At 38.1% G+C, this 25,970-nt stretch overlaps 1 protein-coding gene and 1 long non-coding RNA gene across 2 annotated transcripts in view; both read right to left on the bottom strand.

Moving 5' to 3' along the window:
* Positions 1-25,970, bottom strand: part of LOC117399323 (zinc finger and BTB domain-containing protein 10-like) — an 83,585-nt gene that overhangs the window by 40,849 nt on the left and 16,766 nt on the right. The gene's annotated exons all lie outside the window — the stretch shown is intronic.
* On the bottom strand, positions 13,638-19,318 carry LOC131736903 (uncharacterized). Its single transcript, XR_009328488.1, has 2 exons — positions 18,514-19,318; positions 13,638-13,893 (listed from the first exon to the last, which is right to left on the bottom strand). It is a non-coding gene; the product is annotated as an uncharacterized LOC131736903 (long non-coding RNA).

The raw sequence follows: 25,970 nt of genomic DNA, 5'->3' as shown, positions 1-25,970 counted from the left end.
ATTTCAGGAGTTACCTTCAGTTGTATGCCTTTAGCTGCCTTTTCCAAAGCATATATATTTATTTATTACGGTATTAGTAAATAGTAAAAAAATACAGCCAGCAACACTGTGACAATGGTGACACCTGTCATGAAGATAAAACACTCCCTTACAATGCCGAATTCAAACTCAAGGTTGTGAAATGTGCCGAAAACAGCAACTCCAAGGCAGCACAGGAGTTTGGTGTGACAGAGAAGCTAGTTTGTGACTGGAGGAAGCTGAAAATAACTGGATATGCCCAAAAGCAAATGTGCACGTCGTGGGAAACAGCCCAGCTATACTGCAATGGAGAAATATTTAGTACAGCGGATTGCAACGCAAAAAAATGATATATTGTGGCTATGTTACTTATTAGACTACAAGCTAAAAAACTTTCTAAGGATCCCAAGTATGCTGTACAGCCATCTTTCAAGGCTTCCCTAGGGTGGTGTAGATGTTTCCTGGTAAGACATAACCTTGCACTACGTCAGCGCACCAAGATTGCTCAGAAATTGCCAGCTGATTTGGAGAACAGGATAATTAACTTCATCTACTATGTAATCAAGCTGCATCAGGAGCACAACTTCCCGTTATCACAGATAGGCAACATGGATGAGACACAAATGTGTTTTGACATGCCAGGGGCCCGAACCATTGATAAAAAGGGAAAAAGGACTGTGTATGTTCGTACGACTGGACATGAGCGCACCCACTTTACTCAGCTGCATGGCTGATGGAACAAAACTACGACCCATGTTGATCTTTAAGAGGAAAAAAATTCCCAAGGGTGAGAAGTTTCCCTCAGGTGTGCTGATTCACTGTCATCCCAAGGGCTAGATGGACAAGGACGGCATCTTGCTGTGGTTGGAGAAGGGCTGGTGCACAAGACCTGGCGCACTACTCAAGAAGCCGTCCATGTTAGTGTGGGACCAGTTTAGGGCACACTTGACACCTGCGGTGAAAGCAAGGGTGAAAGCCACTCTCACCTACCAAAGTCATCCCTGGGGGTCTTACAAGTGTGCTTCAACCTCTCAATGTAGCCTTAAACAAGCCTTTTAAGGATCGTGTTCATCAGCGCTGGATTGGGTGGATAAGTAGTGGCCATGCAGAGAAGACTGCTGGTGCAAACTTGAAAAAGCCAGGCTTTGGACTTGTAGCAAACTCATTGATTGTTGTTTTATATATTGTATTAAGTACCATCGGTAGGTACCATATGTCTTTGATACTTTAAAAATATTTACTGTATGTAAGGTACACTAACAATTATTACGGTAACTTTAGCATTGAGAAAAGCTGAAATCAATTGTTTATTTTTTGGTAAGATTAAAATAGCAATTGACAGTTGAAACCCGAAAGATACTGTATGTGATTTGCTTTTTAGAAATTCCTGGCCACTATTTTTAATAATAAAGATGTTTACTTAAACATTTTTGATGTGGGATTTGTACTTTATATTCGAAGGGGTTGCTATCTTCACGTTGGTGGATTTTCTGCTCGACATCTTTTTTTTTTTTTTTTTTTTTAAGTACTTTCGTAGTGCCTGCACAATACTTTAAATTAGTAAATATTATCAATTGTTTTAGCTGGTCACTAGATCTAGACCTAATCCGTAGTCAGTAATTGCTTAGACTAGACCGACCATAGGTCTATACTCAGTCCTGCATCAGTTCCTCAAACCACACGCTCACTTAATAACTTAATAGGCTCATAATCTTTTGGGGAAAAAAAATAATTATACCCAAACCCAATGGGCGGGGTCGACTTTTACTTGAGCAAATACGGTAAGCTGTCCTCATAGCTCATGTCATTAAGTCTTGGGATCAAGCTAGTTGCCCTTCACTGTTTCTTCAAGTGCCATAATGTATTTTTAGTAGTGAGGTGATCAAAACACTATATTCTTGGTGGGGTCTAACTAGGGTATTGTATAATCTTAGCATAACCTCTCTAGACTTCTATTCCACACTTTTTGCAATATAGCGTAACATTCTACTTGCCTTTTTAATTGCCTCACCACACTGGTGAGATACTTTTAATGATGACTCCACTATAACCCCGAGATCCTTTTCAAAGTCCGTGTCCCCTACTTCCATCTGTCACATATGGTATTGAAAGTGGATTCTGCTGCATCCCGCCGAAGCAAAGCTAGATCACCCCACTACAGAGAGACATGGAGGAGCAAGTCCCTGAAATTTTTTTGGGGGGACATGGGAAGGCCACAGGTAACCCTCAGCAGCCACCGGAGGGGGACTAGAAGGAACCGACAGATCCCGAACATCAGAGAGGCCGAGGAAGGAGTTCCTGTCCCGGAAGCTGGCGAGGGAGGAGTTGCTGATTAGGGAGAAAGAGGGGCTGCCTGCCTGGAAGCCAGCAGGAGGAACTGCCTGCCGTTCATGGAAGATCATGCCTGAAGGAGACGGGGCCATCACCTGAGAGCTCTGCCACCTTAGCTGGTAACCCAAATGTAAAATATGTACCCGTGGACTGAGTGGAAATTGGAATCCCCTCCCCCCGCATCCCTAACCAGGATTTAGTCTTTAAATATGTTTGTTAATATTTTTAATGGATGGGGTTGTCATATAACTTTTATAGAAAGCCCGTATAGGCCAATTAGATGACATGTGGAGGAGGGCGGGGCTGGGGTACCGGTACTTTGAAACAGCACCTGACCACTCACGACTGTGAAGTTGAGTTTCCAGGCAAACGGAGCAGAACCCAAGGTTATAAAAATAATAAATACTTCAAATAAAAAAGATAAGACATAGAATGAAAATCTCTCGTGAATGTTACCAACAAATTATGTATCAACCCCAATGCTATTATCTCTTTCCTATGTCATCAACAAGTTGGGTATCATATATGAAAAGCGTAAAAAACGCATTTTCATATTAAACATTGCAAGTCGCCTTTGATGGAGTAGGAGTCATTTAAAATGAATAATTCCTCGTCTTGTGTTGAAAATGAAATTATAAAGCAATACAGGCATTTTTTTTATTATTTTTTTGGCCGTGGTAAAAAAAAAAAAATAATAAAAAAATTGAGAATCTATAACAGGGAAATGTGTTGATTTTTTGTATGGTTTTAATTGGCTTAAAGAAAATAAAAACTTCTCAGTGTTAGTATTTTTTATTTAGTATAGTAGTAATATTGTAAAGGTTAATGCAAGTTTATTTATAAATTCAAGGAGTATAACGATACATGAGGAAACACGCGTCTTCTTAACTGTCTTTAAACGTCAAATAAATTATTGAAATAGCCTATATAAATAACGTCTTCTCATTTTTGGAAGTGGTTAAAAGCTGGCTGAATTGAAAATAATGTATGAAAGGTTTTGTTTTATAATAAAAACACCAATGTTCTTTAACCTAAAATCATATACTTACCAGTTATTACAGAACACAATCCTAATGGATTAATGCCTTATTTGCCAAGATCATCCTGAAATGAAATATTATTGTTGCTGCCTTCTTCTTCATCATAATAATATTAGTAATAGAGACTTGTCATGTCATGTTCCATACACATATACTATTTAAGGTGTTTAAAATAGTTAATTGTCACTATAAGGGTAATTTTCAAAACATTTTGTTCCTGTACAAAATTTGTTCCACTTTCTCTTACTCCAAATTAACCTCAGGCCAGCTATTTTTCCAAAAAAGCTTTCAAAATCCCCCTGTATATGTGCATATAGGTTATGATTTAATATGACTATAGTTATAATATAGGTTCTTGGTGCCAAAAGAAGTAAGCAAAGAATCTGCAAGCTCTTCTTCAGATGAATGCAGTCAGAGGCAGAGAAAAAGAAGTAGAGAGGAGATTTCAGACAATGAATCATGTCCTTCTGATGCAGAATTACTTGAGGATATTATTGAGAATCCCAGTGATTCTGCACGTGATTGTCTTTTGGACAGTGAGTGTGATGATGAAACTGTTCCATCTGGACCAGCAGTGCTCCCACTGGATACTGAGACTCCTGTCACAACTGGACCATAGGGTATGTTTTATCATATTTTAACATTAAAGCTACTAAACAAAATAACATATGTATCCATACATTTCTTATGTTTTACATACTGTATTGATGCATGGTGAACATCTCTCTCTCTCATTGCTAAAACATTCAGTTCCATTGTATCAATGGTATGAATAATCCTGGAGGCTACTGTATATATCAAAGAAGATAGTTGAGTTGTAGAGAGTTAATATCTCTAATTGTTTTGAAATGCTTTAATAACATTAGTCTTGTGCAAAACTAGTAAATATATGTTTAATGTCATCACATTACATAAATAGAAGCATCATATATTACTTTTTTTATTATTTTACGTATTTCAAGATTGAGAAATGATGAACCAATGAGACCTGTTCTCAAAAGATTCCCTCAAAAAATTCAAGGAGGTGGCGCAAGAAGTTTTCAGTCCTCGTGGTGCAAAGCACATTCATGGTTGGAATACTCTCAAAGCAGAGATGCAGTGTACTGCTTTGCTTGCCGCCGACCCAGTTTTCACATCAACAGGTTACTCCAACTGGAAAAAGGCTACATCCAAAGATGGTGGATTTGCTTCACATGTGAAATCAGAATGCCATGCCCTGGCAATGGGAGCCTGGAAAGAATACCAGAGGATGGCAGATGGTAACACCTCTGTGTTGCAGCTACAAAAAAAAGATACAAGAGAACCGGCAATATATCAAGACGATTGCAGAAGTGCTCCTTTTAACTGCAACACAAAACATTGCTCAGAGAGGACATTGTGAGTCTAAAGAGTCTAAAAATAAAGGCAACTTTCTGGAAATTCTACATTTGGTTGGAAAGCAAAATCCATTAGGAGAAAGAAAGTTGTTGGAGCATCAGAATGCAAAATACACAAGCAACACCATACAAAATGAAATGCTCCAATGCTTGGCAGACATTGTTTAAAAACAGATCATCGATGAAGTGAAAGAAAATAAGCAGTTCTCCATAATAGCTGATGAAACCAAAGACATGAAAAAGAAAGAACACCTGTCTGTTGTCTTAAGGTATTATAATGGGACAATACATGAAAGTTTTTACATTTCCAAGAAGCTGAGTATTTGGATGCAGAAGGATTGACAGAAAAATAATTCAGTGTTTGGAATCATATGGACTTGACTACAAAGAGAACCTGGTAGGTCAAGGAGTTGATGGAGCTGCAGTAATGAGTGGGAAATGTTCTAGAATTAAGGAAGTGGCAAAGCATGCTTTCTATGGACACTGCTTAAACTTAGTCCTTGTTGATTCAGTGAAATCAGTCAAAGCAGCTCAAAATCAGTCAAAGCAGGGTCGCAGGTAAGAAGAGGGTGTTGCAGCGGGTTGTGGTTTTGGGTCAGGTCCTGTAGTAGCGGGTCCGGGTCGGAAGTGGGTCGTAAAAATCTGACCTAGGCAGGACCCTACAGTACCCAGCCAAGGCATTATGAAGAAGCATGAGTCGCCGTAAGAATACCGGCTGATAAGTAGGTTAAGTTTAGGGATATTGATCCTAAGTAATGTATAGCGAGGGTTACGCGTCTATGTAGCAGGTTCCTGGAGCAGGACGCCTCGTTTAGTAAGGCAAGCACTCGCCCTGTGTGGCACCTTTTTATTTGTAGTTTTTGTACTGTGTTATATTTTGCCTTTTGTACAGGTCTACAGTATGTGACCATCACTGGTAGCGTCACATAGCCCTTTTGTTTACTTTGTTTTGTGTTAATAAATCCTGCGCACCTGAGAGCCGTTTCAACTCCAACTCCCATGTCTCTGTCTTGCATATCAGCGGTTACCCACACACACGACACAAGCACCCTGTCACACCACTCCATTCATTTTATATCAGCGGTTACCCACACACACGACACAAGCACCCTGTCACACCACTCCATTCATTTTATATCAGCGGTTACCCACACACACGACACAAGCACCCTGTCACACCACTCCATTCATTTTATATCAGCGGTTACCCACACACACGACACAAGCACCCTGTCACACCACTCCATTCATTTTATATCAGCGGTTACCCACACACACGACACAAGCACCCTGTTACACCACTCCATTCATTTTATATCAGCGGTTACCCACACACACGACACAAGCACCCTGTCACACCACTCCATTCATTTTATCTCAGCGGTTACCCACACACACGACACAAGCACCCTGTCACACCACTCCATTTTTTTTATATCAGCGGTTACCCACACACACGACACAAGCACCCTGTCACACCACTCCATTCATTTTATATCAGCGGTTACCCACACACACGACACAAGCACCCTGTCACACCACTCCATTCATTTTATATCAGCGGTTACCCACACACACGACACAAGCACCCTGTCACACCACTCCATTCATTTTATACTTATAACATGGATTTGTACACCAAATATGCAAAACTTTACATTTCTTAATATTAAAATGAATTTGCCACAAGTTTGCCCAGTTACAGAGATGGTCCAAATCCCTTTGAATTAGCTGGGCTAAGTTTGGTATCAACTGCAATGTGTATCTAGGTCCAAGTCATTTATATAAATGAGGAACAGTAACGGTCCAAGTACAGACCCTCGTGGTACCCCACTAAGTACATCCACCAATCTGATTTTACACCTCTCACAATTACTCTTTCTGCTTTTTAACCAGTTCTGTATCCAATTACATGTCCTCCTCTGTATTCCTGCAGACTTTAATTTACTTACTTCAGTCTTTCATGTGGAACTTTGTCAAAGGCTTTTTGAAAATCAAGATAAATTATATCATAAGCATTGCCATCATCTACATTAGCTGTAACATCCTCAAAAAAGCAAAAGTAGATTAGTTAAGCATGACCTCCCTCTTCTGAACCCATGCTGGCTATCCCCTATAATATTGTTGCTATATAAATAGTCTTCAAGCTTACCTCTTAATATTGCAAATAGGTCTATAATTACCTGGGTCTGTCTTATCCCCCTTTTTAAATAATGGTACAACATTTGCAAGCTTACAGTTTTCAGGGACCTTGTCTGTTTCTATAGAAGTATTCATGATAGTAGCCAGTTGTCCACTTATTTATACCCTTGTTTCCTTAATCACCCTTGGATAAATCATATCTGGACCCAGTGATTTGTTATTTATTAGTTCCTGTAGCTTACTTAATACCTCTATTTCACTGATGCTGAAATCATCAAGACCTGTGTGTAGGATTATGTTTAGCATCACTGGCAATATTTCTTTCTAGATCTCTTTTGGCCTTCCTGACATCCATGTTTACCTGTTTAAGCAGACCCCTATAATAAATCATCTGTAATATTATTACAAAAGCAAAAGAGCAAAAAAAGCTGACTCAATATCAAAAACATTGCTTTCCTACCGTCAAACAGCAAAGGAATTTTCCGAATGCGCCATTTCACCGCTGAGATATCCCCTTCGCAATGTGTCGAGTACTTCACGGTTCAAAACAACTCAGATCGCCTAGCTGTGCATTTCGCTGCTCTGGCCTTACAACAATCTGTTTGATGGTGAAATCTCCATGATCACGTTGTAGGGGAGGTCACAAGCTGTCCAATCATACCTTTGTTTGTAGCCTAATCCATTGAAGAGTAATCAATGAGCCACATGTATTGCATGGGAGAGCGCAGCATTACGCACACCGGATCAAGGTTTCTTACCATTTTCTGATCATTTTTCAATTTGTAAAATTTGTAAAATCGAACTAAATGGCAAGCAGTGTTCCAAAGCATCCTAAAATAAGTCGATTCAGTCTCTGAAGTTTTGGAGGAGATGGATAGGAGTGAAAGTGATGGTGAAAATGATCAACTTTCTGGGTTGGAGAGCGCTGATTCAATGTCTGAAGCAGCATTTGAAGATGGATTGGATCCTCTTCAGGATTTGTAAGTATAATGGATCCACACTACATTTATCATTATTATTATTATTATGCGTCATTTTCAATATGGATTTTTTACTGTAAATATATATTAGAAAATGCAACCATTTGACTCTCATGGGGCACACAGAAATAACATTTTTTTAACAACTTTTATTGCATAGTAAAGAGTAAGACCATGTCTCGTCTGTGCTGTGCTGCTCTATACGGTCCCTGATCTTTATGATGCAATAAAAGTTGCAAGAAATAATTGTTGCTTCCCAGCCGTCTATTATTTTCTCATTGATGTTCATTGATTTAGATTATTGCATGGGGGTGTTTAGCAAACTTTTTTTTATATTTCCATTATTACAAGGTTTTTGTTCAGTTGTATTCATTGTTTGAAAAAGAAAATATTTGATTTGAAGTAAACACTTTATTTTGAAAAAAAAAATCTCCTCATTATTTTGCTTCTTGACATTTACATACTTTCAAGCAAGTGAGTAACAAAAATACAGAGTCAGGTACTGAAAATTCAGAGACACAGAAAAGTCTCAGTAGAAACATTCTCCTGCACAAACACACAGTTATGTGAGAGCAATGAGCCTGACAGTTGTGGCATATGAACTGAGAGTATTTGTCATGCATACTCATCATGAATACATTTCGGGCACCCCAAAGCTCTCCAAAAAGGGCACCTTTTGAATGAAATATTGGACAAAAAAGTAGAAAAAGAGGATTACAAAATCGAATTCATGTGGCAATGTATAGCATGTGAGGTGCCAGAAGGTAACATCCCTTTTAGAACTTGCTCAAGAAACTAGTGTATGACTGGCCATAACGATTTACACAATATTCATTTTTGGAGAGGTTTGGGGACCCTTGGGCCTAGCTTTCTAAAAATGCATGTAGAATTTGATCCCTTTGTTCAATCAGTTTAAAATTTTTACACAGCGTAGTACATGTTGGGGAAGCACTGGAAAAAAACTGGCTCATTTCAGGTGCTACAAGTAGAAAAAATGACTATAGAATATAAACAAATGAAGTGTGTTTGTTGTTTTTTTATGTATTTTTTTCTGGATATCTCCCTCCAGTGTGGTACTGAGTAAGACTTTTATCAAATCTGAGGTTTTAGTCCTGATGCCCAAGGATTTCAGTGGATTTCAGGATCAAATAATTTTCTAATCCAAGTGCGCCATCTACCGGGGGTTTATAATAATGCAGCTGACGCACTCTCGATTACAGATTTCACAGTCTGGTCCCTACAGCTCTGCCAACTCCAGCAGTGACACCCCAGTTCAACAAGCTAATTTTTATCTGAATCCAATTATCAGTGAACTTATCGATACAGCGCAAGAATACATGGCTGCAGCACTTGTCCCTTCCTCCAGATCATCTTATTCCACCGGCTGGACCACCTATTTGACCTTCCGCTCTCAAAGCAGGATTAATCTGACCCCATTCAACCAGGATTGGATTATGGGCTATAATCAACCACATCAGCAGCAAGAGCAAAGATTAACCAGCATCTAAGTAAAAATATGGGGAACTGGATCTCATCAGCAGTTGAATCACATGTACATTCTTCCCCATCTGAGATATCTTCTGCACGTCAGTCTATTGCTAGTATGTCCAGAGTGGGGAAGACCCCTCTTCCTGGGCCACCAAAGGTTTTCCCCCTAAAAAAGATTTTTTTTTTTTTTTTTTCCTTTCCACCAAGCAGAGGGTCTTCACAGTCAATAGGGAGCCAGTTTCTAACCTTCTTTGTTATGTTAAATGTTTTCTTTCATGTTCTTTCTTAAATGTATGCATTGGCAGTTCTTGCTTGTCTGCACATACAGGACTTTTTTTAGCGGGGAGCCGGGGGTCCATTCTTTGGGGGGTTAGTGATCTCATTTTCTCCAACCCTTGGTTAAGCTCCGCTTCCCTTAGCTCCACAGGAGCGTTCTCCACGAGTCAGAGGGGATCCCTGGCCAAAACCATCCTTTTAGCATCTCATTATCTATCACTACCCTCGCTATCTGAGGGCTAAGATTATTCTTGCTAAACTTCGCTGTAGAAGCTGTCCCTTCATAACACAAGGCTCTCTTCGGTTGCGTCTCTCTCCCAGCTTTGGAAGTCTATAATTCACCTAATTGAGGGCAGCTCTCCGAGCCAGAGTTCCCCCTTTTCTTCCATCCTTTCAGGTTCTCAAGTCCCCAAACGGCAGGGACCCCATTCTATGTTTTATGTGCAGGGGATCGCACCTGTGTGTCTGGCCCCCCAAACAGCGTCTAGCTTTTTGTATTTTTGTACTTTACTCGTGAGACTGTGTGACTGTCGGCTTGTAATTAATTAAATTAGTCTCGCAGATTTATTAAACTCGTGCAAACTATGGCCGAGGGATTAACAATTAAGAGCCAGTTGATCCCTCTGCCATAATATAAAAGACCTGCAGCTTTGGTTGCACGGGAGGAGTGTGTACAAGCGGAATGAAGCGTGAACTGTGAAAACTATTACTACAGGATAGAACAATTGCTACGTATGCTGGTTTTGCAACCAGTATACTACTAGTTGCTATTTGTGTTCCGTATTTGTTTATTTTGGCCCACATGTCGTTTAGTTTGGGTGTTTTGTTTTGTGTTTAAATATTTTATTTGTAAATTAAACTCGCGCATCAGTGCTTTCATTACCCCAGTCTGTTGTCTGTCCACTGTCTTCCGGGTCTGACGTCATCCTGCGCCGCCACCCCCCCCCCCCCCCAGAATTTTGTGTCTCAATCTAGGCGCCTCACTTTGTTAAACCGTAGGGGGACAAACTGAAGGACTAACTGCTGAGAATAGAGAAGCAAATGTTTATTTGTTTTATTTATTTATTTATTTTTTACAATTAAGAAGCTCTAAGAAACCAAGCAAACCTTGCTGTTATGAAGTAACAGGTTCAGAAATTGCAAACCTACAAAATTGGGCAGATGTATCAGCATAAAATGTACAATATGTACTTACTGAGCACGCATTCAATACAAATACATGCAAGTCTCTGCACAGTGCTACACCTAGTATTTCCACATGTAGTTTATTAAAAGGAGTGTTAAACAAAGAAAAGCAAGTACTGTTTTTTAGAAGGTAATTATTCCCCAAATAAGGCAGTTCAAAATACTTGCCATGTCAAAAGCACTGTTTTACTATATAAAAAAGACTTCACTCTGAAGGCAAAGACTTTTTTTTTTTTTTTTTGCTGAATAAAACAATTTCAACAGTATAAACTTAGGTGCAGGAAGGACCAGTCAAGAGTTGTTTCTTGTTTTATACCATTAAAATGGTCTTATTGCTCTAAGAAATGGTGTCTTTGCCTTTTGTTGTTTTAAAAATAAAGGTTATTTATAAGTTAGTGTTCTTTGTGCATCCGTCAGTATAAATAATGATTGCGATTCCGAACTCCGTTGTAGATTTCAACAAAGACCTTTTATTCAATACAGTCGAACACATGGGTATTCCATTGTCCCTAAGCACATGTCATAACAGAATCAAGACAATACAATGCTGGGGTTAACCTTATGACATCATCCCTTAATCAGAATATTGACCATGTGGGTCCACGTTCGTTTTATTACCTTAAGTGATTGTAACATCAAAGCCTGTTTGATGTTCCACTCAGGAACAATAAAGTTTCAAAGATAAGGAAGGTAGGAGATTGTTTAAGCTTTTAGCCCCCAAAGTGTTATCTCTGACGATGCACAGGGTCCCCTTTTAAATTGCCATTTGGTGCACTTTAAAGCTTTCTCCTTACAATCTGTCTTCCTCCTCCAGTAATTATTAAACCCAAATTGTCTTTTACTAACTAACTAAATGAAATCCCAATACTAACAATTTAAAACTAAACAGTTAATCTTAAAGTGCATGTTTCTCCAACATTCCCTTCTTTAAAAAATATTTATAAAGATGCTCTTTTTCCTTCATAAACATAACACTTTATATCTCTTCCTGTTTCCTTGATTTACACTACTTAAACTAAAAAAAGAAAGAAGAGAAAAAAGAAAAATAATCCAAAAGGATATTTCTGAGCAGTCGCATAGTTTCAAAAGGTACAAAACATTTGATTCGGGTGCCAGGTAGTTGTTGTAAAGCCAGGCTGTAATCTTGAATCCACTGGCTTCAAGGTCAGGTAAAAAAATGTTCCCATCTGAACAAAGTGAATTGGTGCAAAACAAAAACCAGGGGGTGACTTGCACTTAATATTACCATATAAAGATTCTGTGTGGTTGCTCAGAATACACCATATTGATCTACCTGCACTGCCCTTTCTACCTGTTGTAACGGGTACACTTCCATTTCAGTGGTTTAATTACTATTAATAGAAACCACTTATCTTCTGGCACACCTGTGTTACTTTTAACTGGTGTATGTTCTGCCCATGTCCCCTCCTTTTAATTTTTTTTTTTTTTTTTTTTTTAAACATCAATTTTCCTTATGATTTTTGCATTTGCGTACGTAAAATTCCATCTTTCTAGAATCCAATATTTTAGACCATCTCAACCTTATGATTAGACTTGCTACTATTATATTTTAATTCGATATTTATTTTTCAATTCAAGCAGAGCATGGGTGAAATTGATCTTTATGCTTATAAAAAAACAACTTATGCCATTGAGAAATGTCTCATTTAGAGAAATTAGAGAAACCCCTTTATCATATTCAACATGCAACAAAACCATTCTAATTGAAATAACGTTTGGTCACAGCGAAGCTACACCTACATCTAGATATAGATCCTACACCAATTAAAAAAATGTCTCAAATAAACCGTAGAAAACGCAGCATACAAAGTCTATTACACAGACTTTTATACATACAAGTAAAAATTTGCACAGAACAAAACATTAGATAGTTGAACAGAACTAACTTGCACTTATTCCGAGCTCCACCCCTCTCCTTAAGCACAGCTGGACTCACTGAAGGTAAGGCTGACGGGCCCACTTCGTCCTGCCGCGGAGACTTCTGTCGTCGGTCAGGGTATTGTGCACAATATTCATTAAGTGTTTTCCTCATGCGGCCCATTTTCAAATCAAACTAGTAACTGTCACCATATACACCTATAATAGCAAACGCTTACCCACACCTTAACCTGCTAATTTCAAAGTAGGTGCTTTGAATGACAGGCGTTGTAGCTAGCAAATGGAAGTGCACAGTCGGTCTGATGACTGACAGTCATTTAAACGAATGAGAGCATTCTATCGCTGCTTCAGCCAATGAGATCTGTCAGGACAGGATGAAATGACTGACGGTGAAACTACACTAGTCTATTAAGGAATCACTGATTTGACTGACAGCGACTCCTCGCCATTCAGAGCAGAACGGAGAAGGGACAGACAGCAAGTATAAAAACTACACAGACAAGATGATTGCTTAAATTATTATTTTTGGTAAGAAAATAAAAAAAAATAGCGAGTGGTTTTAACGACGTTTATCGTATATACATTTATTTCAGTCAAACTCATATTTTTGGGGAATTCGAAGTTTAACGAGCTTTACCGATTACAATTGAAAAGTAGCGAGCCTACTTATGATGCACATAAGATTGATTAAAAACTAGAACTATGACGTAAAATTATTACTATGCATTGAACAAGTACTAAAATAGTGTGTGAATGTTTAACTATCTATCTGTAATGCATCAGTAAGCAACTGTTCCTTTTCTCCTTATAGTTATACAAAACTCAAAACAATACCCCCATAGATGTAAGCATTTTGCATAACACTTTCTATTGCTAACCCATTGTTACAAATAATATTAACATAAATTTCTTTCATTTATTTAAGACATATTCAACACTACAGTGAATCATCATTCAAATGTCACATTATTAAAAAATTCCATGGTAGGTGATCTCGTAATCAGACATTTGTTTTTCAACATAATAGCAGTTTCGATGGTCCCGTTGTCAGAGTAAAAGTTCTGTATGATCAGCCGTTTCATTGTTGTCTCCACCGATGTCCCAATACTTGAATCTCCCATCAGAATCAGGAATCACTGAATCACTTCATTTAAGAACCTAGGAGAAAATCAAATGCAGTATTAATTCTTTTGATAATACCTGATTTCAACTGGACTTTAAATGGAGCCCTTCACAATTTTTTTTTTTTTTTTGCATAAAGTAATTTCTCATCTGGGAATGCATACACTCGATGCAGCCTGTAACAGAGAAAACAAAAATGATTGCTGCTCTAGCTTCAATAATCTGTTTCACCTTTAAAAAGGCTATTTATTCCCAAGATCTCATTTGAGGCATAAAAGTGCGATTTCTCCTTTTTGTTTCATATCACAAAACAGCTATTTATGGGCACATCGCCCAGAATCGAAAAAGAAACTTCAAGTTTTTTTTTGTTTGTTTTTTTTTAAATACTTCAAATGAGTATAAAACAAATTTAACTCTATAAGCTCTGTGCTGTATAATATAGATGCCCTGTATCAAATGAAAGGGGAAGCTTGGCCCTTTCTAATAACGTATCACATGCTTTTCTCAGTCTACCTGTTGTTGCGTAATCAAGTGCGAAAGTTTAACTCAGACAGGAGATGGAGAGATAGAAACAGAGTGAACGCAACAATAAAAATACAAAATACAGTGCCGTGAAAAAGTATTTGCCCCATGTCTGATTTTCTGCAGTTTTACACATTTTTCACATTGTATTTGGTCAGAGGGAGTCAGAGAAATAATTACACCAAAGTTTAGTGCTTCTTTCATTTGTTTGGTGTGCAAAGTAATCAAACATGCAATCTTCAGGTGTGAAAAAGTTATTGCCTCCCCTAGTTAACTCAACCCAATTAAAGGGATAATTAGGGTCAGCTGTTTAAGTACTTTGGTTAACAACCAGGCCTGATTTGGGCCAGCCCTGCCCAATATAAATCTGACTAACTTTGGCCCTTACCATCAGAGTGAAGTTGTCAGCACACATATTATTATTATTATTATTATTATTATTATTATTATTATTATTATTATTATTATTATTAATAATAATAATAATAATAATAATATTATTTGTTTATTTAGCAGACGCCTTTATCCGAGGCAACTTACAGAGACTAGGCTGTGTGAACTATGCATCAGCTGCAGAGTCACTTACAACTACGTCTCATCCGAAAGACGGAGCACAAGGAGGTTAAGCGACTTGCTCAGGGTCACACAAAGAGTCAGTGGCTGAGGTGGGATTTGAACCGGGGACCTCCTGGTTACAAGCCTGTTTCTTTAACCACTGGACCACACAACCAGGCCTGATTTGGGCCAGCCCTGCCCAATATAAATCTGACTAAATTTGTCCCTTACCATCAGAGTGAAGTTGTCAGCACACAGGTTCTAGAGGCACATCATGCCACAAACAAAATAAATTCCTGAAGACCTCCGGAAAAAAAGTTGATGTCTATCAGTCTGGAAAGGGTTACAAAGCCATTTCTAAGGCTCTGGGGCTCCACCGAACCACAGTCAGAGCCATATTGTCCAAATGGAGAAAGTTTGGGAAAGTAGTGAATCTTCCCAGGAGTGGCCGTCCTGCCAAAATCTCTCCAAGAGCAAGGCGTAAAATCGTCCAGGAAGACACAAAGAACTCTAGAACAACATCCAGGGATCTGCAGGCCTCTCTCGCCTCAGGTCAGTGTTCATGACTCCACCATCAGAAAGATACTGGGAAAAAATGGGATTCATGGCAGAGTAGCAAGGCGGAAACCATTGCTCACTAAGAAGAACATGAATGCTCGTCTCAAGTTTGCCAAAAAGCATCTGGATGATGCTCAAGAGTTCTGGAACAATGTTCTATGGACAGAGTCAAAAGTGGAAATTTTTGGCCGACATGGGCCCCGTTACGTCTGGCGAAAACCAAACACTGCATTCCACAGTAAGAAACTCATACCAACGGTCAAGCATGGTGGTGGTAGTGTTTTGGTTTGGGGATGCTTTGCTGCATCAGGACACCTGGACACCTTGCCATCATTGAAGGAACCATGAATTCTACTCTGTATCAGACAATTCTACAGGAGAATGTCAGGCCATCCGTCCGTGAACTGAAGCTGAAGCGCAGCTGGGTCATGCAGCAAGACAATGATCCGAAACACACGAGCAAGTCTACATCAGAATGGTTGAAGAACAAGAAATTTAAAGTTTTGGAATGGCCTAGTCAAAGTCCAGACCTAAACCCCATTGAGATGTTGTGGCAGGACATGAAACTAGCAGTTCGTGCTCGAAAACCCACAAATGTCACCAAGTTGAAGCAGTTCTGTATGGAGGAGTGGGCCAAAATTCCTCCACGGCACTGTGAGAGACTAATCAATAACTACAGGAAGCGTTTGATTGCAGTTATTGCTGCTAAATGTGGCGTAACCAGTTATTGAGTCTAAGGGGGCGATTACTTTTTCACCCCGGGGCACTGGGTGTTGCATAACTTTCTTTAATAAATAAATGAAATATGTATCAAATGTGTGTGTTATTTGTTCACTCAGGGTCCCTTTTATCTAATATTAGGTTTTGGCTGAAGATCTGATAACATTCAGTATCAAAAATATGCAAAATATGCAAAAATGCAGAAAATCAGACAGGGTGCAAATACTTTTTCACGGCACTGTATATAATTCTGAAAGAAAAACAAACATACTACAAATGCAAACAGCATTTTCCAAAGGGACAAGACCGCCTTCAAAGTCTGAAAAAAAAAAAAAAAAATAGACTGCTTTGGAGGTTTTAGAAGAGATAGAGAGATGGAGTGAAACCGAAAGTGATGGAGGCTCCGGTATAGAGAGCTGCGATTCTGCTGAGGAGAACGCATATGGGGAAGGACTGGATCCTTTGCAGGACATGCAAGTATAATATTCCTTCTAATTATACTTATTTAGATAATATAGTTTATAAAGTATAGTATATTAGGTTTTTTTCCCTCATCAAACGTATGCGTAAAGCATTCTTTACAATGCATTAGTAAGACCTCACCTAGAATATAGTGTTCAGTTCTGGTTACCTTGTTACAAAAAGGATATTGCTGCTCTAGAAAGAGTGCAAAGAAGAGCAACCAGAATTATCCCGGGTTTAAAAGGAATGTTGTATGCAGACAGGCTAAAAGAATTGAATCTATTCGGCCTTGAACAAAGAAGACTACGCGGTGATCTGATTCAAGCATTCAAAATCCTAAAAGGTATAGACAATGTCAACCCAGGAGACTTTTTTGACCTAAAAAAAAGAAACAAGGACTAGGTTACAAATGGAGATTAGATAAAGGGGCATAAGGAACAGAAAATAGAAGGCACTTTTTTATACAGAGAATTGTGAGGGTCTGGAACCAATTCCCCAGTAATGTTGTTGAAGCCGACACCCTAGGATCCATCAAGAACCTGCTTGATGAGATTCTGGAATCAATAAACTACTAACAACCAAATGAGCAAGATGGGCTGAATGGCCTCCTCTCGTTTGTAAACTATATTATGTTCTTATGTACATTGCTGCAGGCTGTAATCGATCTTGGTGCAGACTTGGGCACCTGCACATTTACTGATACGCTCAGAACCATTTGTTTACATACCAGGCTACGTGAATTTGAGCGAGTGTGTGTCTATGTAAATACCTGTAATAGCTATAAAGGTGTCTTCTAAATAAATAATAATATCTAAATAATAATAATACATGTATTTATTATGTTATCATTATTTGTTTATATATATTTATTCATTTAATTTATTTATAGTGAACATAGATTTATTTGTTTTTTGTTCAATTTGCTAAATTTTTTACCAGATGTTCCTTAGATATTGAAGTTTTATTTTAAATAGTTATATTTGAGCTGTCATTTCTAACCCTAAACTTTTTTTTTTTTTTCTAAAAAGCGTTTATTATTTTCTGTGTTTTTTCTAACCTATTATAAAAATGGTGAGTCTAGGATTGTTACTGATGTATTTTCCTGAATCCCCAATGTGTCCCCTTTCATTTGATATATTGCATGTGACCCCTATGGTTATGAGGATTTATGTAAAAAACTAAAAACAATAAAAAACAGGCAAAAATGGCTTGGAGTTTATAGGGTTAAACAATTGTTACAATCCTTCCCATCCCACAGTATCTTGTAATTTGCCAATTTGTAATTTCAGTGAGTTCATTTTTGAAATCCCAATTTGTTTTCCCAATTCTATCATTGTCTGCTGCTACCCTTCTCAGTTTTATTGCAGGCTAGCAGTATACAGACAATGGCTTTATCAAACAAACAAAATAAACAAACAAACAAATGAGCACACTACCTGTGCCCCTTTAAATCAGTAGGGCTGCAACGAAGGCTACATTTTGACCTTCAAAAGGTTTGCAACACAGTACCGAAGGAAGGTTCGAACCTACAATGGTACTCATTTGCATAATTTATTGGTGACGTCACCATAGCTACTTGTTTATATTTGATTGAAAATCCTAATATTTTACCAGTAATCATGTTTTTATAATTTAAATTTAAAAAAATACACATTGTTTATTTACACGTAATTGATGCTGCTTGCAATATATACAGTAAGCTTGCATTGCACCAGCTGCAGCGGACAAAGCTTTATTTAATAGTCACCGTTCCAAGGAGTCACATTTTACTACTACTAAAAAATATTAATAATATTAATAATACAAATAATACTAATAATAATAATAATATGAACTTACGCTTGTCAAGTGAGCCCAGAGATTGGTTACTGCCTCCATGATACGAGTCGCTTGTACAGTTTGCATTCAACTTTTTTTTTGGTCATCTGGGCATTTAACAAAAAAATCCCAAACAGCAGTGGGGTTTCGAGACATTTATTTCAATACAGCTTACGCTATACAGTGCTTTGCTGTCGAGATTGCGAATGAAAAAATGTGCTTCTGGTTAACACAATCTGGAGGAGCTTTTTCGAAATTGAAATTATTAGTGTTTGCGTATATTTTGTATGTTTCATACATATTCTACCATAGCACTTCTCTTGCACTGTCTTGTACACTAGATATTCAATACATATTTTACTGAAGCAATACAGCCACTAGAGGTATGAGCCCATTGCTTTGGATACTATACCCTGCTCCATACATGGCATCGGAGCCATGTACAGTTTTACGTAATGTATAACAATTTAGTAGCGGATTTTAATACATTTGTTTACGTAATATGCATTATACATATGGCTAGCAAACGAACCATCGAACACAGCCCTATAAAAATTAGTCTAAATTTCAATAACAGAATTACATATGTAAATGGAAGTGAGACTCCTATTGCATAGCATTTTTCTTCTTTGCATAGCAATCATTCCATGTATTTCAGTTCTCTGCCAGAATTAGTTAAACCAAATATGTCTTGAAACACAAATAACAAAAAAACAAACACATAAGGGTGTGTAAATACCGGTGTCAGTAAAAAAAAAAATTATATTATATATATATATATAATATATATGTGATATCTTGTAACAATTGTAAGTCGCCCTGGATAAGGGCGTCTGCTAAGAAATAAATAATAATATATATATATATATATATATATATATATATATATATATATATATATATATATATACACACACACACACACAGTGCCTTGCAAAGTATTCAGACCCCTGACCAATTCTCTCATATTACTGAATTACAAATCGTACATTGAAATTTCGTTCTGTTTGATATTTTATTTTAAAACACTGAAACTCAAAATCAATTATTGTAAGGTGACATTGGTTTTATGTTGGGAAATATTTTTAAGAAAAATAAAAAACTGAAATATCTTGCTTGCATAAGTATTCAACCCCCACACATTAATATTTGGTAGAGCCACCTTTCGCTGCAATAACAGCTTTAAGTCTTTTGGGGTAAGTATGTACCAGCTTTGCACACAGTGTCGGAGTGATTTTGGCCCATTCTCCTTGGCAGATTTGCTCCAGGTTGTTCAGGTTGGATGACGCTTGTGGACCGCAATTTTCAAATAGTGCCACAGATTCTCAATGGGATTGAGATCAGGACTTTGACTGGGCCACTGTAGGACATTCACCTTTTTGTTCTTGAGCCACTCCAATGTTGCTTTGGCCTTGTGCTTGGGATCATTGTCCTGCTGAAAGGTGAATTTCCTCCCAAGCTTCAGTTTTTTAGCGGACTGAAGCAGGTTCTCTTGCAGTATTTCCCTGTATTTTGCTCCATCCATTCTTCCTTCACCACCATACTTCACTATAGGGATGGTGTGTCTTGAGGCATGGGCAGTGTTAGGTTTGCGCCACACATAGCACTTTGAGGTTTGGCCAAAAATCTCTATCTTGGTCTCATCTGACCACAAAACCTTTTCCCACATCGCAGTTGGGTCACTCTCATGCTTTCTGGCAAACTCCAGACGTGCTTTCAGATGGTACTTTTTGAGTAACGGCTTCTTTCTTGCCACCCTCCCATACAGGCCAGTGTTATGCAGAGCTCTTGATATGGTTGACTGGTGCACCACTACTCCACTCCCAGCCACTGAACTCTGTAGCTCCTTCAAAGTGATTGTTGGCCTCTGTGGCTTCTCTCACAAGTCTCCTTGTTTGAGCGCTGAGTTTTGAGGGACGGCCTTTTCTTGGCAGTGCCTGGGTGGTGTGATGCAGCTTCCACTTCCTGATTATTGATCCAACTGTGCTCACTGGGATATCCAAACACTTGGGTATTATTTTGTACCCTTTCCCTAATCTATGCATTTGTATTACTTTATCTCTAACTTCTGTAGAATGCTCTTTGGTCTTCATTTTCCTTCAGATTCACAGCCTGACCAATGATCCTTCAACAGTGGGGTTTTTATCCAGAAAATGTGACAGTAACTTTAATGGTTCACAGGTGGAGGCCAATGGTAAGTTAACTGTGTCCTCGTTAGGGCAATTTCTTTCATCGGTGTAAACTGGGAGCTTCCACAGCACAGGGGTTGATTACTTATGCAACTTATGCAAGCAAGATATTTCAGTTTTTTATTTTTCTTAAAAATATTTCCCAACATAAAACCAATGTCACCTTACAATAATTGATTTTGAGTTTCAGTGTTTTAAAATAAAATATCAAACAGTGAAAAGGATTAATCAGACCTCCCTGTGTCCCCCGACTGCTGTTTGCCTGCATCCCCTGAAGCAATGCAATTAGCTCTGTATACAACGCCGCAGTAGGAGTATTTACACTCTGGTGCTGCATCTGTCCTGACTGAAACAGTTTATCTGTCTGCTTCAGTCCTCTAGCCTGCATACCTCCTCCTCTCGAATAACATTGCTGTTTAGTGTGTCCAAATCGCTTACAATTAGTACACATACGAGGACTTTCACAATCTTTCTGCATTGTTCTGGTTTACAACAATTAAAACAGTTCCCCATAATTTGACCTTCATTGCTGACTACTGGAGACACTTTCGTTTTAACTGCTATTGATTATTTCCAAGCGAGAAGGCATTCATGAATATCCCGCGTCTCTCATGCACTGGCCAGTCAATCGGATCATTAACATTAGCTGGTGGAGGGGGTGTAGCAAGATCTATTGAAACAGAGACATCATGGAGCAATATTGCTTGTAAAAATTTACAACAATCTTTCAGTCAAAGCACTTGTTCGCTGTAAGGAGCAAACCTTATCAACCAATGATGTCGGATCCCCAACACCATCCCATTTTGGCAATTGTTGCTGCAAAATGTTTAATTCAGATAAAAGACAAGTGACGCGCTATCGGCTGATCGGCGTAATTGTATGTGGTTAGACACTGACCATCTACAGTACTCTCCTTGTAACAATGGGAGCAACTTGTTTTTGTATTATTGTTGTCGGTTTATTCCTCTTAGGGGAACCGGAAAACAGTTGCTGAACAGTCTATTTTTCACTCTTTCAGCTACATTACCAAGAGAACGTTTAAGCCGTCCTGCATACAACTGATCAGTATCTACCAGCTGTTCATCTTCTTCATCTTAATCATCCGCTGTCGCCATAACTGGCTGTTGCTGTAACGCTGCCTGTTCCTGTACCCCCAAAGTAGTTCCTCTGTGTCGCTATCTGTGTCTGTCAATTCCTTTGACTCACTCTGCTCAGAAAGCTGCGATAACCCCAAAGTTGCAACTCTCCTCTGAATTATCTCATTCTTTTGTTTTTGCCTCAATTTTTGCACAAGTTATATTTTTGTTTTCTCCTGAAACATACCATAGTTCCTGATATGCTATCTGAATATCATTCAATCGTTTGAGTTTTACCCAATTCTAAACGAGGCAGAATTTAATCTATCCTTTTCTCCTCTCAATTTGAATTGTGTAGTGGCATGAAGTAACCTTTCTGCTGCAGACGCTTCCATTTCTCATCTATTCCTTACTGATTCACTTTCCAAATTTTTTGACATTTCAATTCAGGTATTTGATCTACTTTGTCCTTTAAATATTTAATAGTTTGAATCATTGCCATCACACAATTTGCTTGTTTTGTTTTCTTCCTTTTTTGCCTTGGTTTGCACGCTTCACACACATCCAAAATACATTCATACACATCTGCATCCTCAGAGAATGTACAGACCCTCTGTATAATGCTTTGTCACACATTCTGCCGCCCAGAGCCTCCAGCTTCTGGCTTCCTCCAGCTTTCAATTACACTCTGTAATTTGGATTATTTTATGACTCTTTTACAATGATTAAAACACTGTTAAAAACAGAAATCGTGCTTATTTTTGGCCAAGGTCTGTGAACTTGCAGAGTGGCTATTTTGAAATCTTATCCCAAAGAATTCCCTAAATACCTCTGTCACATTAAAACGCTACACAATTGTTTTTATACCAGCTGTTTACTATATTATATCAACAATAATTGCATACTTACTGATGTATGTGGTTCGTTCCACGTAGTCTGTTCCAGATTTTCCTTTTCGTCGGATGTTTGTTGCTGCAAAAGTTTTCAGCTGTAATCCCGTCCGGTTTCGAGCCGCTGAATTTCGTTCACTCCAGTTTGCTTTAAACAAACTCGCCGATTTTATAGAAAAATAAGATAAGAAAAGCAGTCCTTGTTTAGTTGGCTCGCCAGTGTTGTAAAAATAAAGGTTAGTTAGAAGTTAAGTTAATGTTCTTTTTTTCCTTCATGCTTCCGTCAGTATAAATAATTATTGTGATTCCGAACTCCGTTGTAGATTTCAACAAAGATCTTTTATTCAATACAATCAAACAGTTGGGTATTCCATTGTCCCTAAGGTCATAACAGAATCAACAAGACAATACAATGTTGAAGTTAATAAAGACTTAACCTTTTGACATCACCCCTTAATCCTTAACCTACCAGAATATCATTGACCACGTGGGTCCACTTTTGTTTTATTACCTTAAGGGTGGATTGCGCACATCGAGATCAAGATTCGACCCAATCTAGGATTGACTAATCCAAGACTGGATCCTGGATTCATTTCTGTTGCACAGATCAAGACTGGTGGCGGATCAGCGATTGAATCTAAAATTCACCCATTAATCCTGGATTCAGGTTGTCTGTGACGCTAGTTGATTACGAAACACTGTCTTGTGAAGTGGTAATCAGAGCATAACCATGGCAACTACTAAAACCTGTGCGTTTTCTTTCTTTGAGAAAAAACCTACCAAATTAAATTTGATATCTATAAAGATATTCTATAGAGAATAAAAAATAAAAAAAACGATAACCAAACGTTATTTACCTTGATAGCAAGTCTATGTGCTGATTAACTAATTTATGTTTGCGTTATGAATAAGAATAATAATTAATAACCGAATTATCAACTAGAACATGTATTTATTCACAAAACATTTTCTCAGGTAGTTGACTGATTGATACTGCACTGGCTCTTGATGCCGCTGTCTGTAGCTCAGCCACTAGTTCGCTCCCACAGAGCAAGGCCCGCCCACTGTCACTTCGCTGCCTGTAAGAAAGCGGAGATGTGAATCAGCTGACCCTGGCCCCACCCTTCTGGAGATGGCTCGTAAAGAGTACACATTGAAAATGCACATCTACGCATTGAAAGAATAAAAAGCTGAAGTTAGCTGATGTGAAAACGGAGAGTAATAAGCAGTAGTAACTGAACATAAACTTGTACAGAATAATACCGTACACTTGTAACTACTGTATCTTACATGATATATTTCTTTTTTTTTTCTAAACCTAATACATACTGGTGAACATGTTGTGTTTATAATAATAAAAAATGGAATGTAATCTAGGAGTGAATTTGAATCTCGATCTGTGCAACAGAAAAAATATCAATCCAGGATTATATCCGAGATCAAGTCTGATCCAGGCTGAATCTCGATCTGCGTAATCCACCCTAAGTGATTGTAACATAAAAGCCTATTTGATGTTCCACTCAGGAAAAATAAAGTTGGAAGGAAGGAAGGAAGGAAGGAAGGAAGGAGATTGTTCAGGGCTCTACATTTGGATTTTTTACTACTGGCCCCTTGAGCCACTGAGGTAGTGTTTTTACTGGCCCGGACACAATTTTAACTGGCCCAATAATATGTACAAAACTGTTTCACCCTGCTCGACAAGTTAATAGCTGAGTAATGCATTAGGTTATGTGTTAGCGCCATTCAAAAGTAAAATAAACAATCTTATGGATTATTTGTTTAACCATTCTGATTATGTGTATACCATATGTTTAACACTAGAACCGCCGCGGGATTAATGAGATTTAAAATGTATACGTATCTGCGTACTGTCAATGCAATGCTTGTCCGTTTAAAAAATAAATAAATAAATAAAAAAAAAAAAATAAAAAAAAAAAAAAAAGGACAACCGCATTGCATTCACAAACGCAGATTCGTTTACATTTTAAATCCAAACCCATCAAAATGACTACCGTGGTGGTTCTAGTGTTAAATGGTAATAGCCGATCTCTTTTTTAACCCTTTGCGGTCCTATGTCGGACCTGGTCCGACATTGCAATTATTCCTATCCGGTCCATTGTCGGACCCTGTCCGACATCATCAAAAAAACGCAAAAAACGGGTTTCTAGTCGTTTTTTCTCCGGAAAAAGGCGAGAAAACCATTCAATGGCCGAGTGGCATATCTCATGAATAGTCATACTTGGCCCTGGCATCACATAGGGCGGTCATAAGGAAACAAGCTGGCTGTTACGAATCAGCGCACAGAGAATATCACGGACATTTGCAGAGCTTTTTTGAGATGTTATAGTAATAAAATAATGACTTGGATCGTATTATTGAGGAGTTTGGTGATAAAACGAGTGATCAGGAGATGATTGATCGGTATGTACGACTATTATTATTTATTTCTTCACATATGTGAAAGCGATAGCGAACGAAAGGGTGGGGCGGGGCTGGAGATGCTTAGTGAGTGCTTTGTTGATATGCAGGGCCATTTAAACCCGTTTGACTGTGGAAAAAATACTTTTAAACAGCGCGTCTAAAATTAACTGCGTGTATGAAAATAAATTGGACCTGACGCGCACTTAATAAATGGACTGCAAAGGGTTAAATCTGGCTTTTTGTACATTTAACATGTTTTGACTAGATGACAATATAAAAATAAAATAATGAGTTATCATCTGCAATAAATTCACCTGATGTTTAACTTTTATTACAACTATTATTGTGTTATTTTATATACGGTTAGTTTTGGCTCCCCTAAACTACATGGACAGTGTGAGAAACTGAAATTCTGGTAGAAATTTTGATCAGACACCAACATCTTGCCAAACTCGACAATACTCACAAAATAGTAATATATATTCAATCTTTTCTCAAATTACTTTGTTTAATGCCGACATTAGCAGAACCGTGCAGACTTGCGTAAACTGCTTTCTCCTACTGTAGGCATTCAAGAAATGTATTCATTAAATTAGCGAAGTGCTCCCCAGTGCTTTCTATATTAAAAACCAGAGCAATACATCAATAGCTGCCATCTTTAAATATGCCTTGCAGAATATTGTAAACATCCGGTTCACACACACATGAAGCCAGATTAAGTCGAAGTCTTTCTTCCATGTCACTCTACTAAATTTGTCAATTATTTTTTCATAATTTCTTTTTTTTTTTTAAATTTAGTCGTTGCCAATTAGTTTTTTTTTTTATTATTTTCTCCCCAATTTGAAATGCCCAATTATTTTAGGCTCAGCTCACCGCTACCACCCCTGCGCTGACTCGGGAGG

The sequence above is a fragment of the Acipenser ruthenus genome, chromosome 4 (assembly GCF_902713425.1).
Source record: "Acipenser ruthenus chromosome 4, fAciRut3.2 maternal haplotype, whole genome shotgun sequence".
Classification (NCBI taxonomy): domain Eukaryota; kingdom Metazoa; phylum Chordata; class Actinopteri; order Acipenseriformes; family Acipenseridae; genus Acipenser; species Acipenser ruthenus.
Note: the sequence above shows the minus strand (reverse complement) of the source record. Positions and strands in the feature narration are given on the sequence as shown.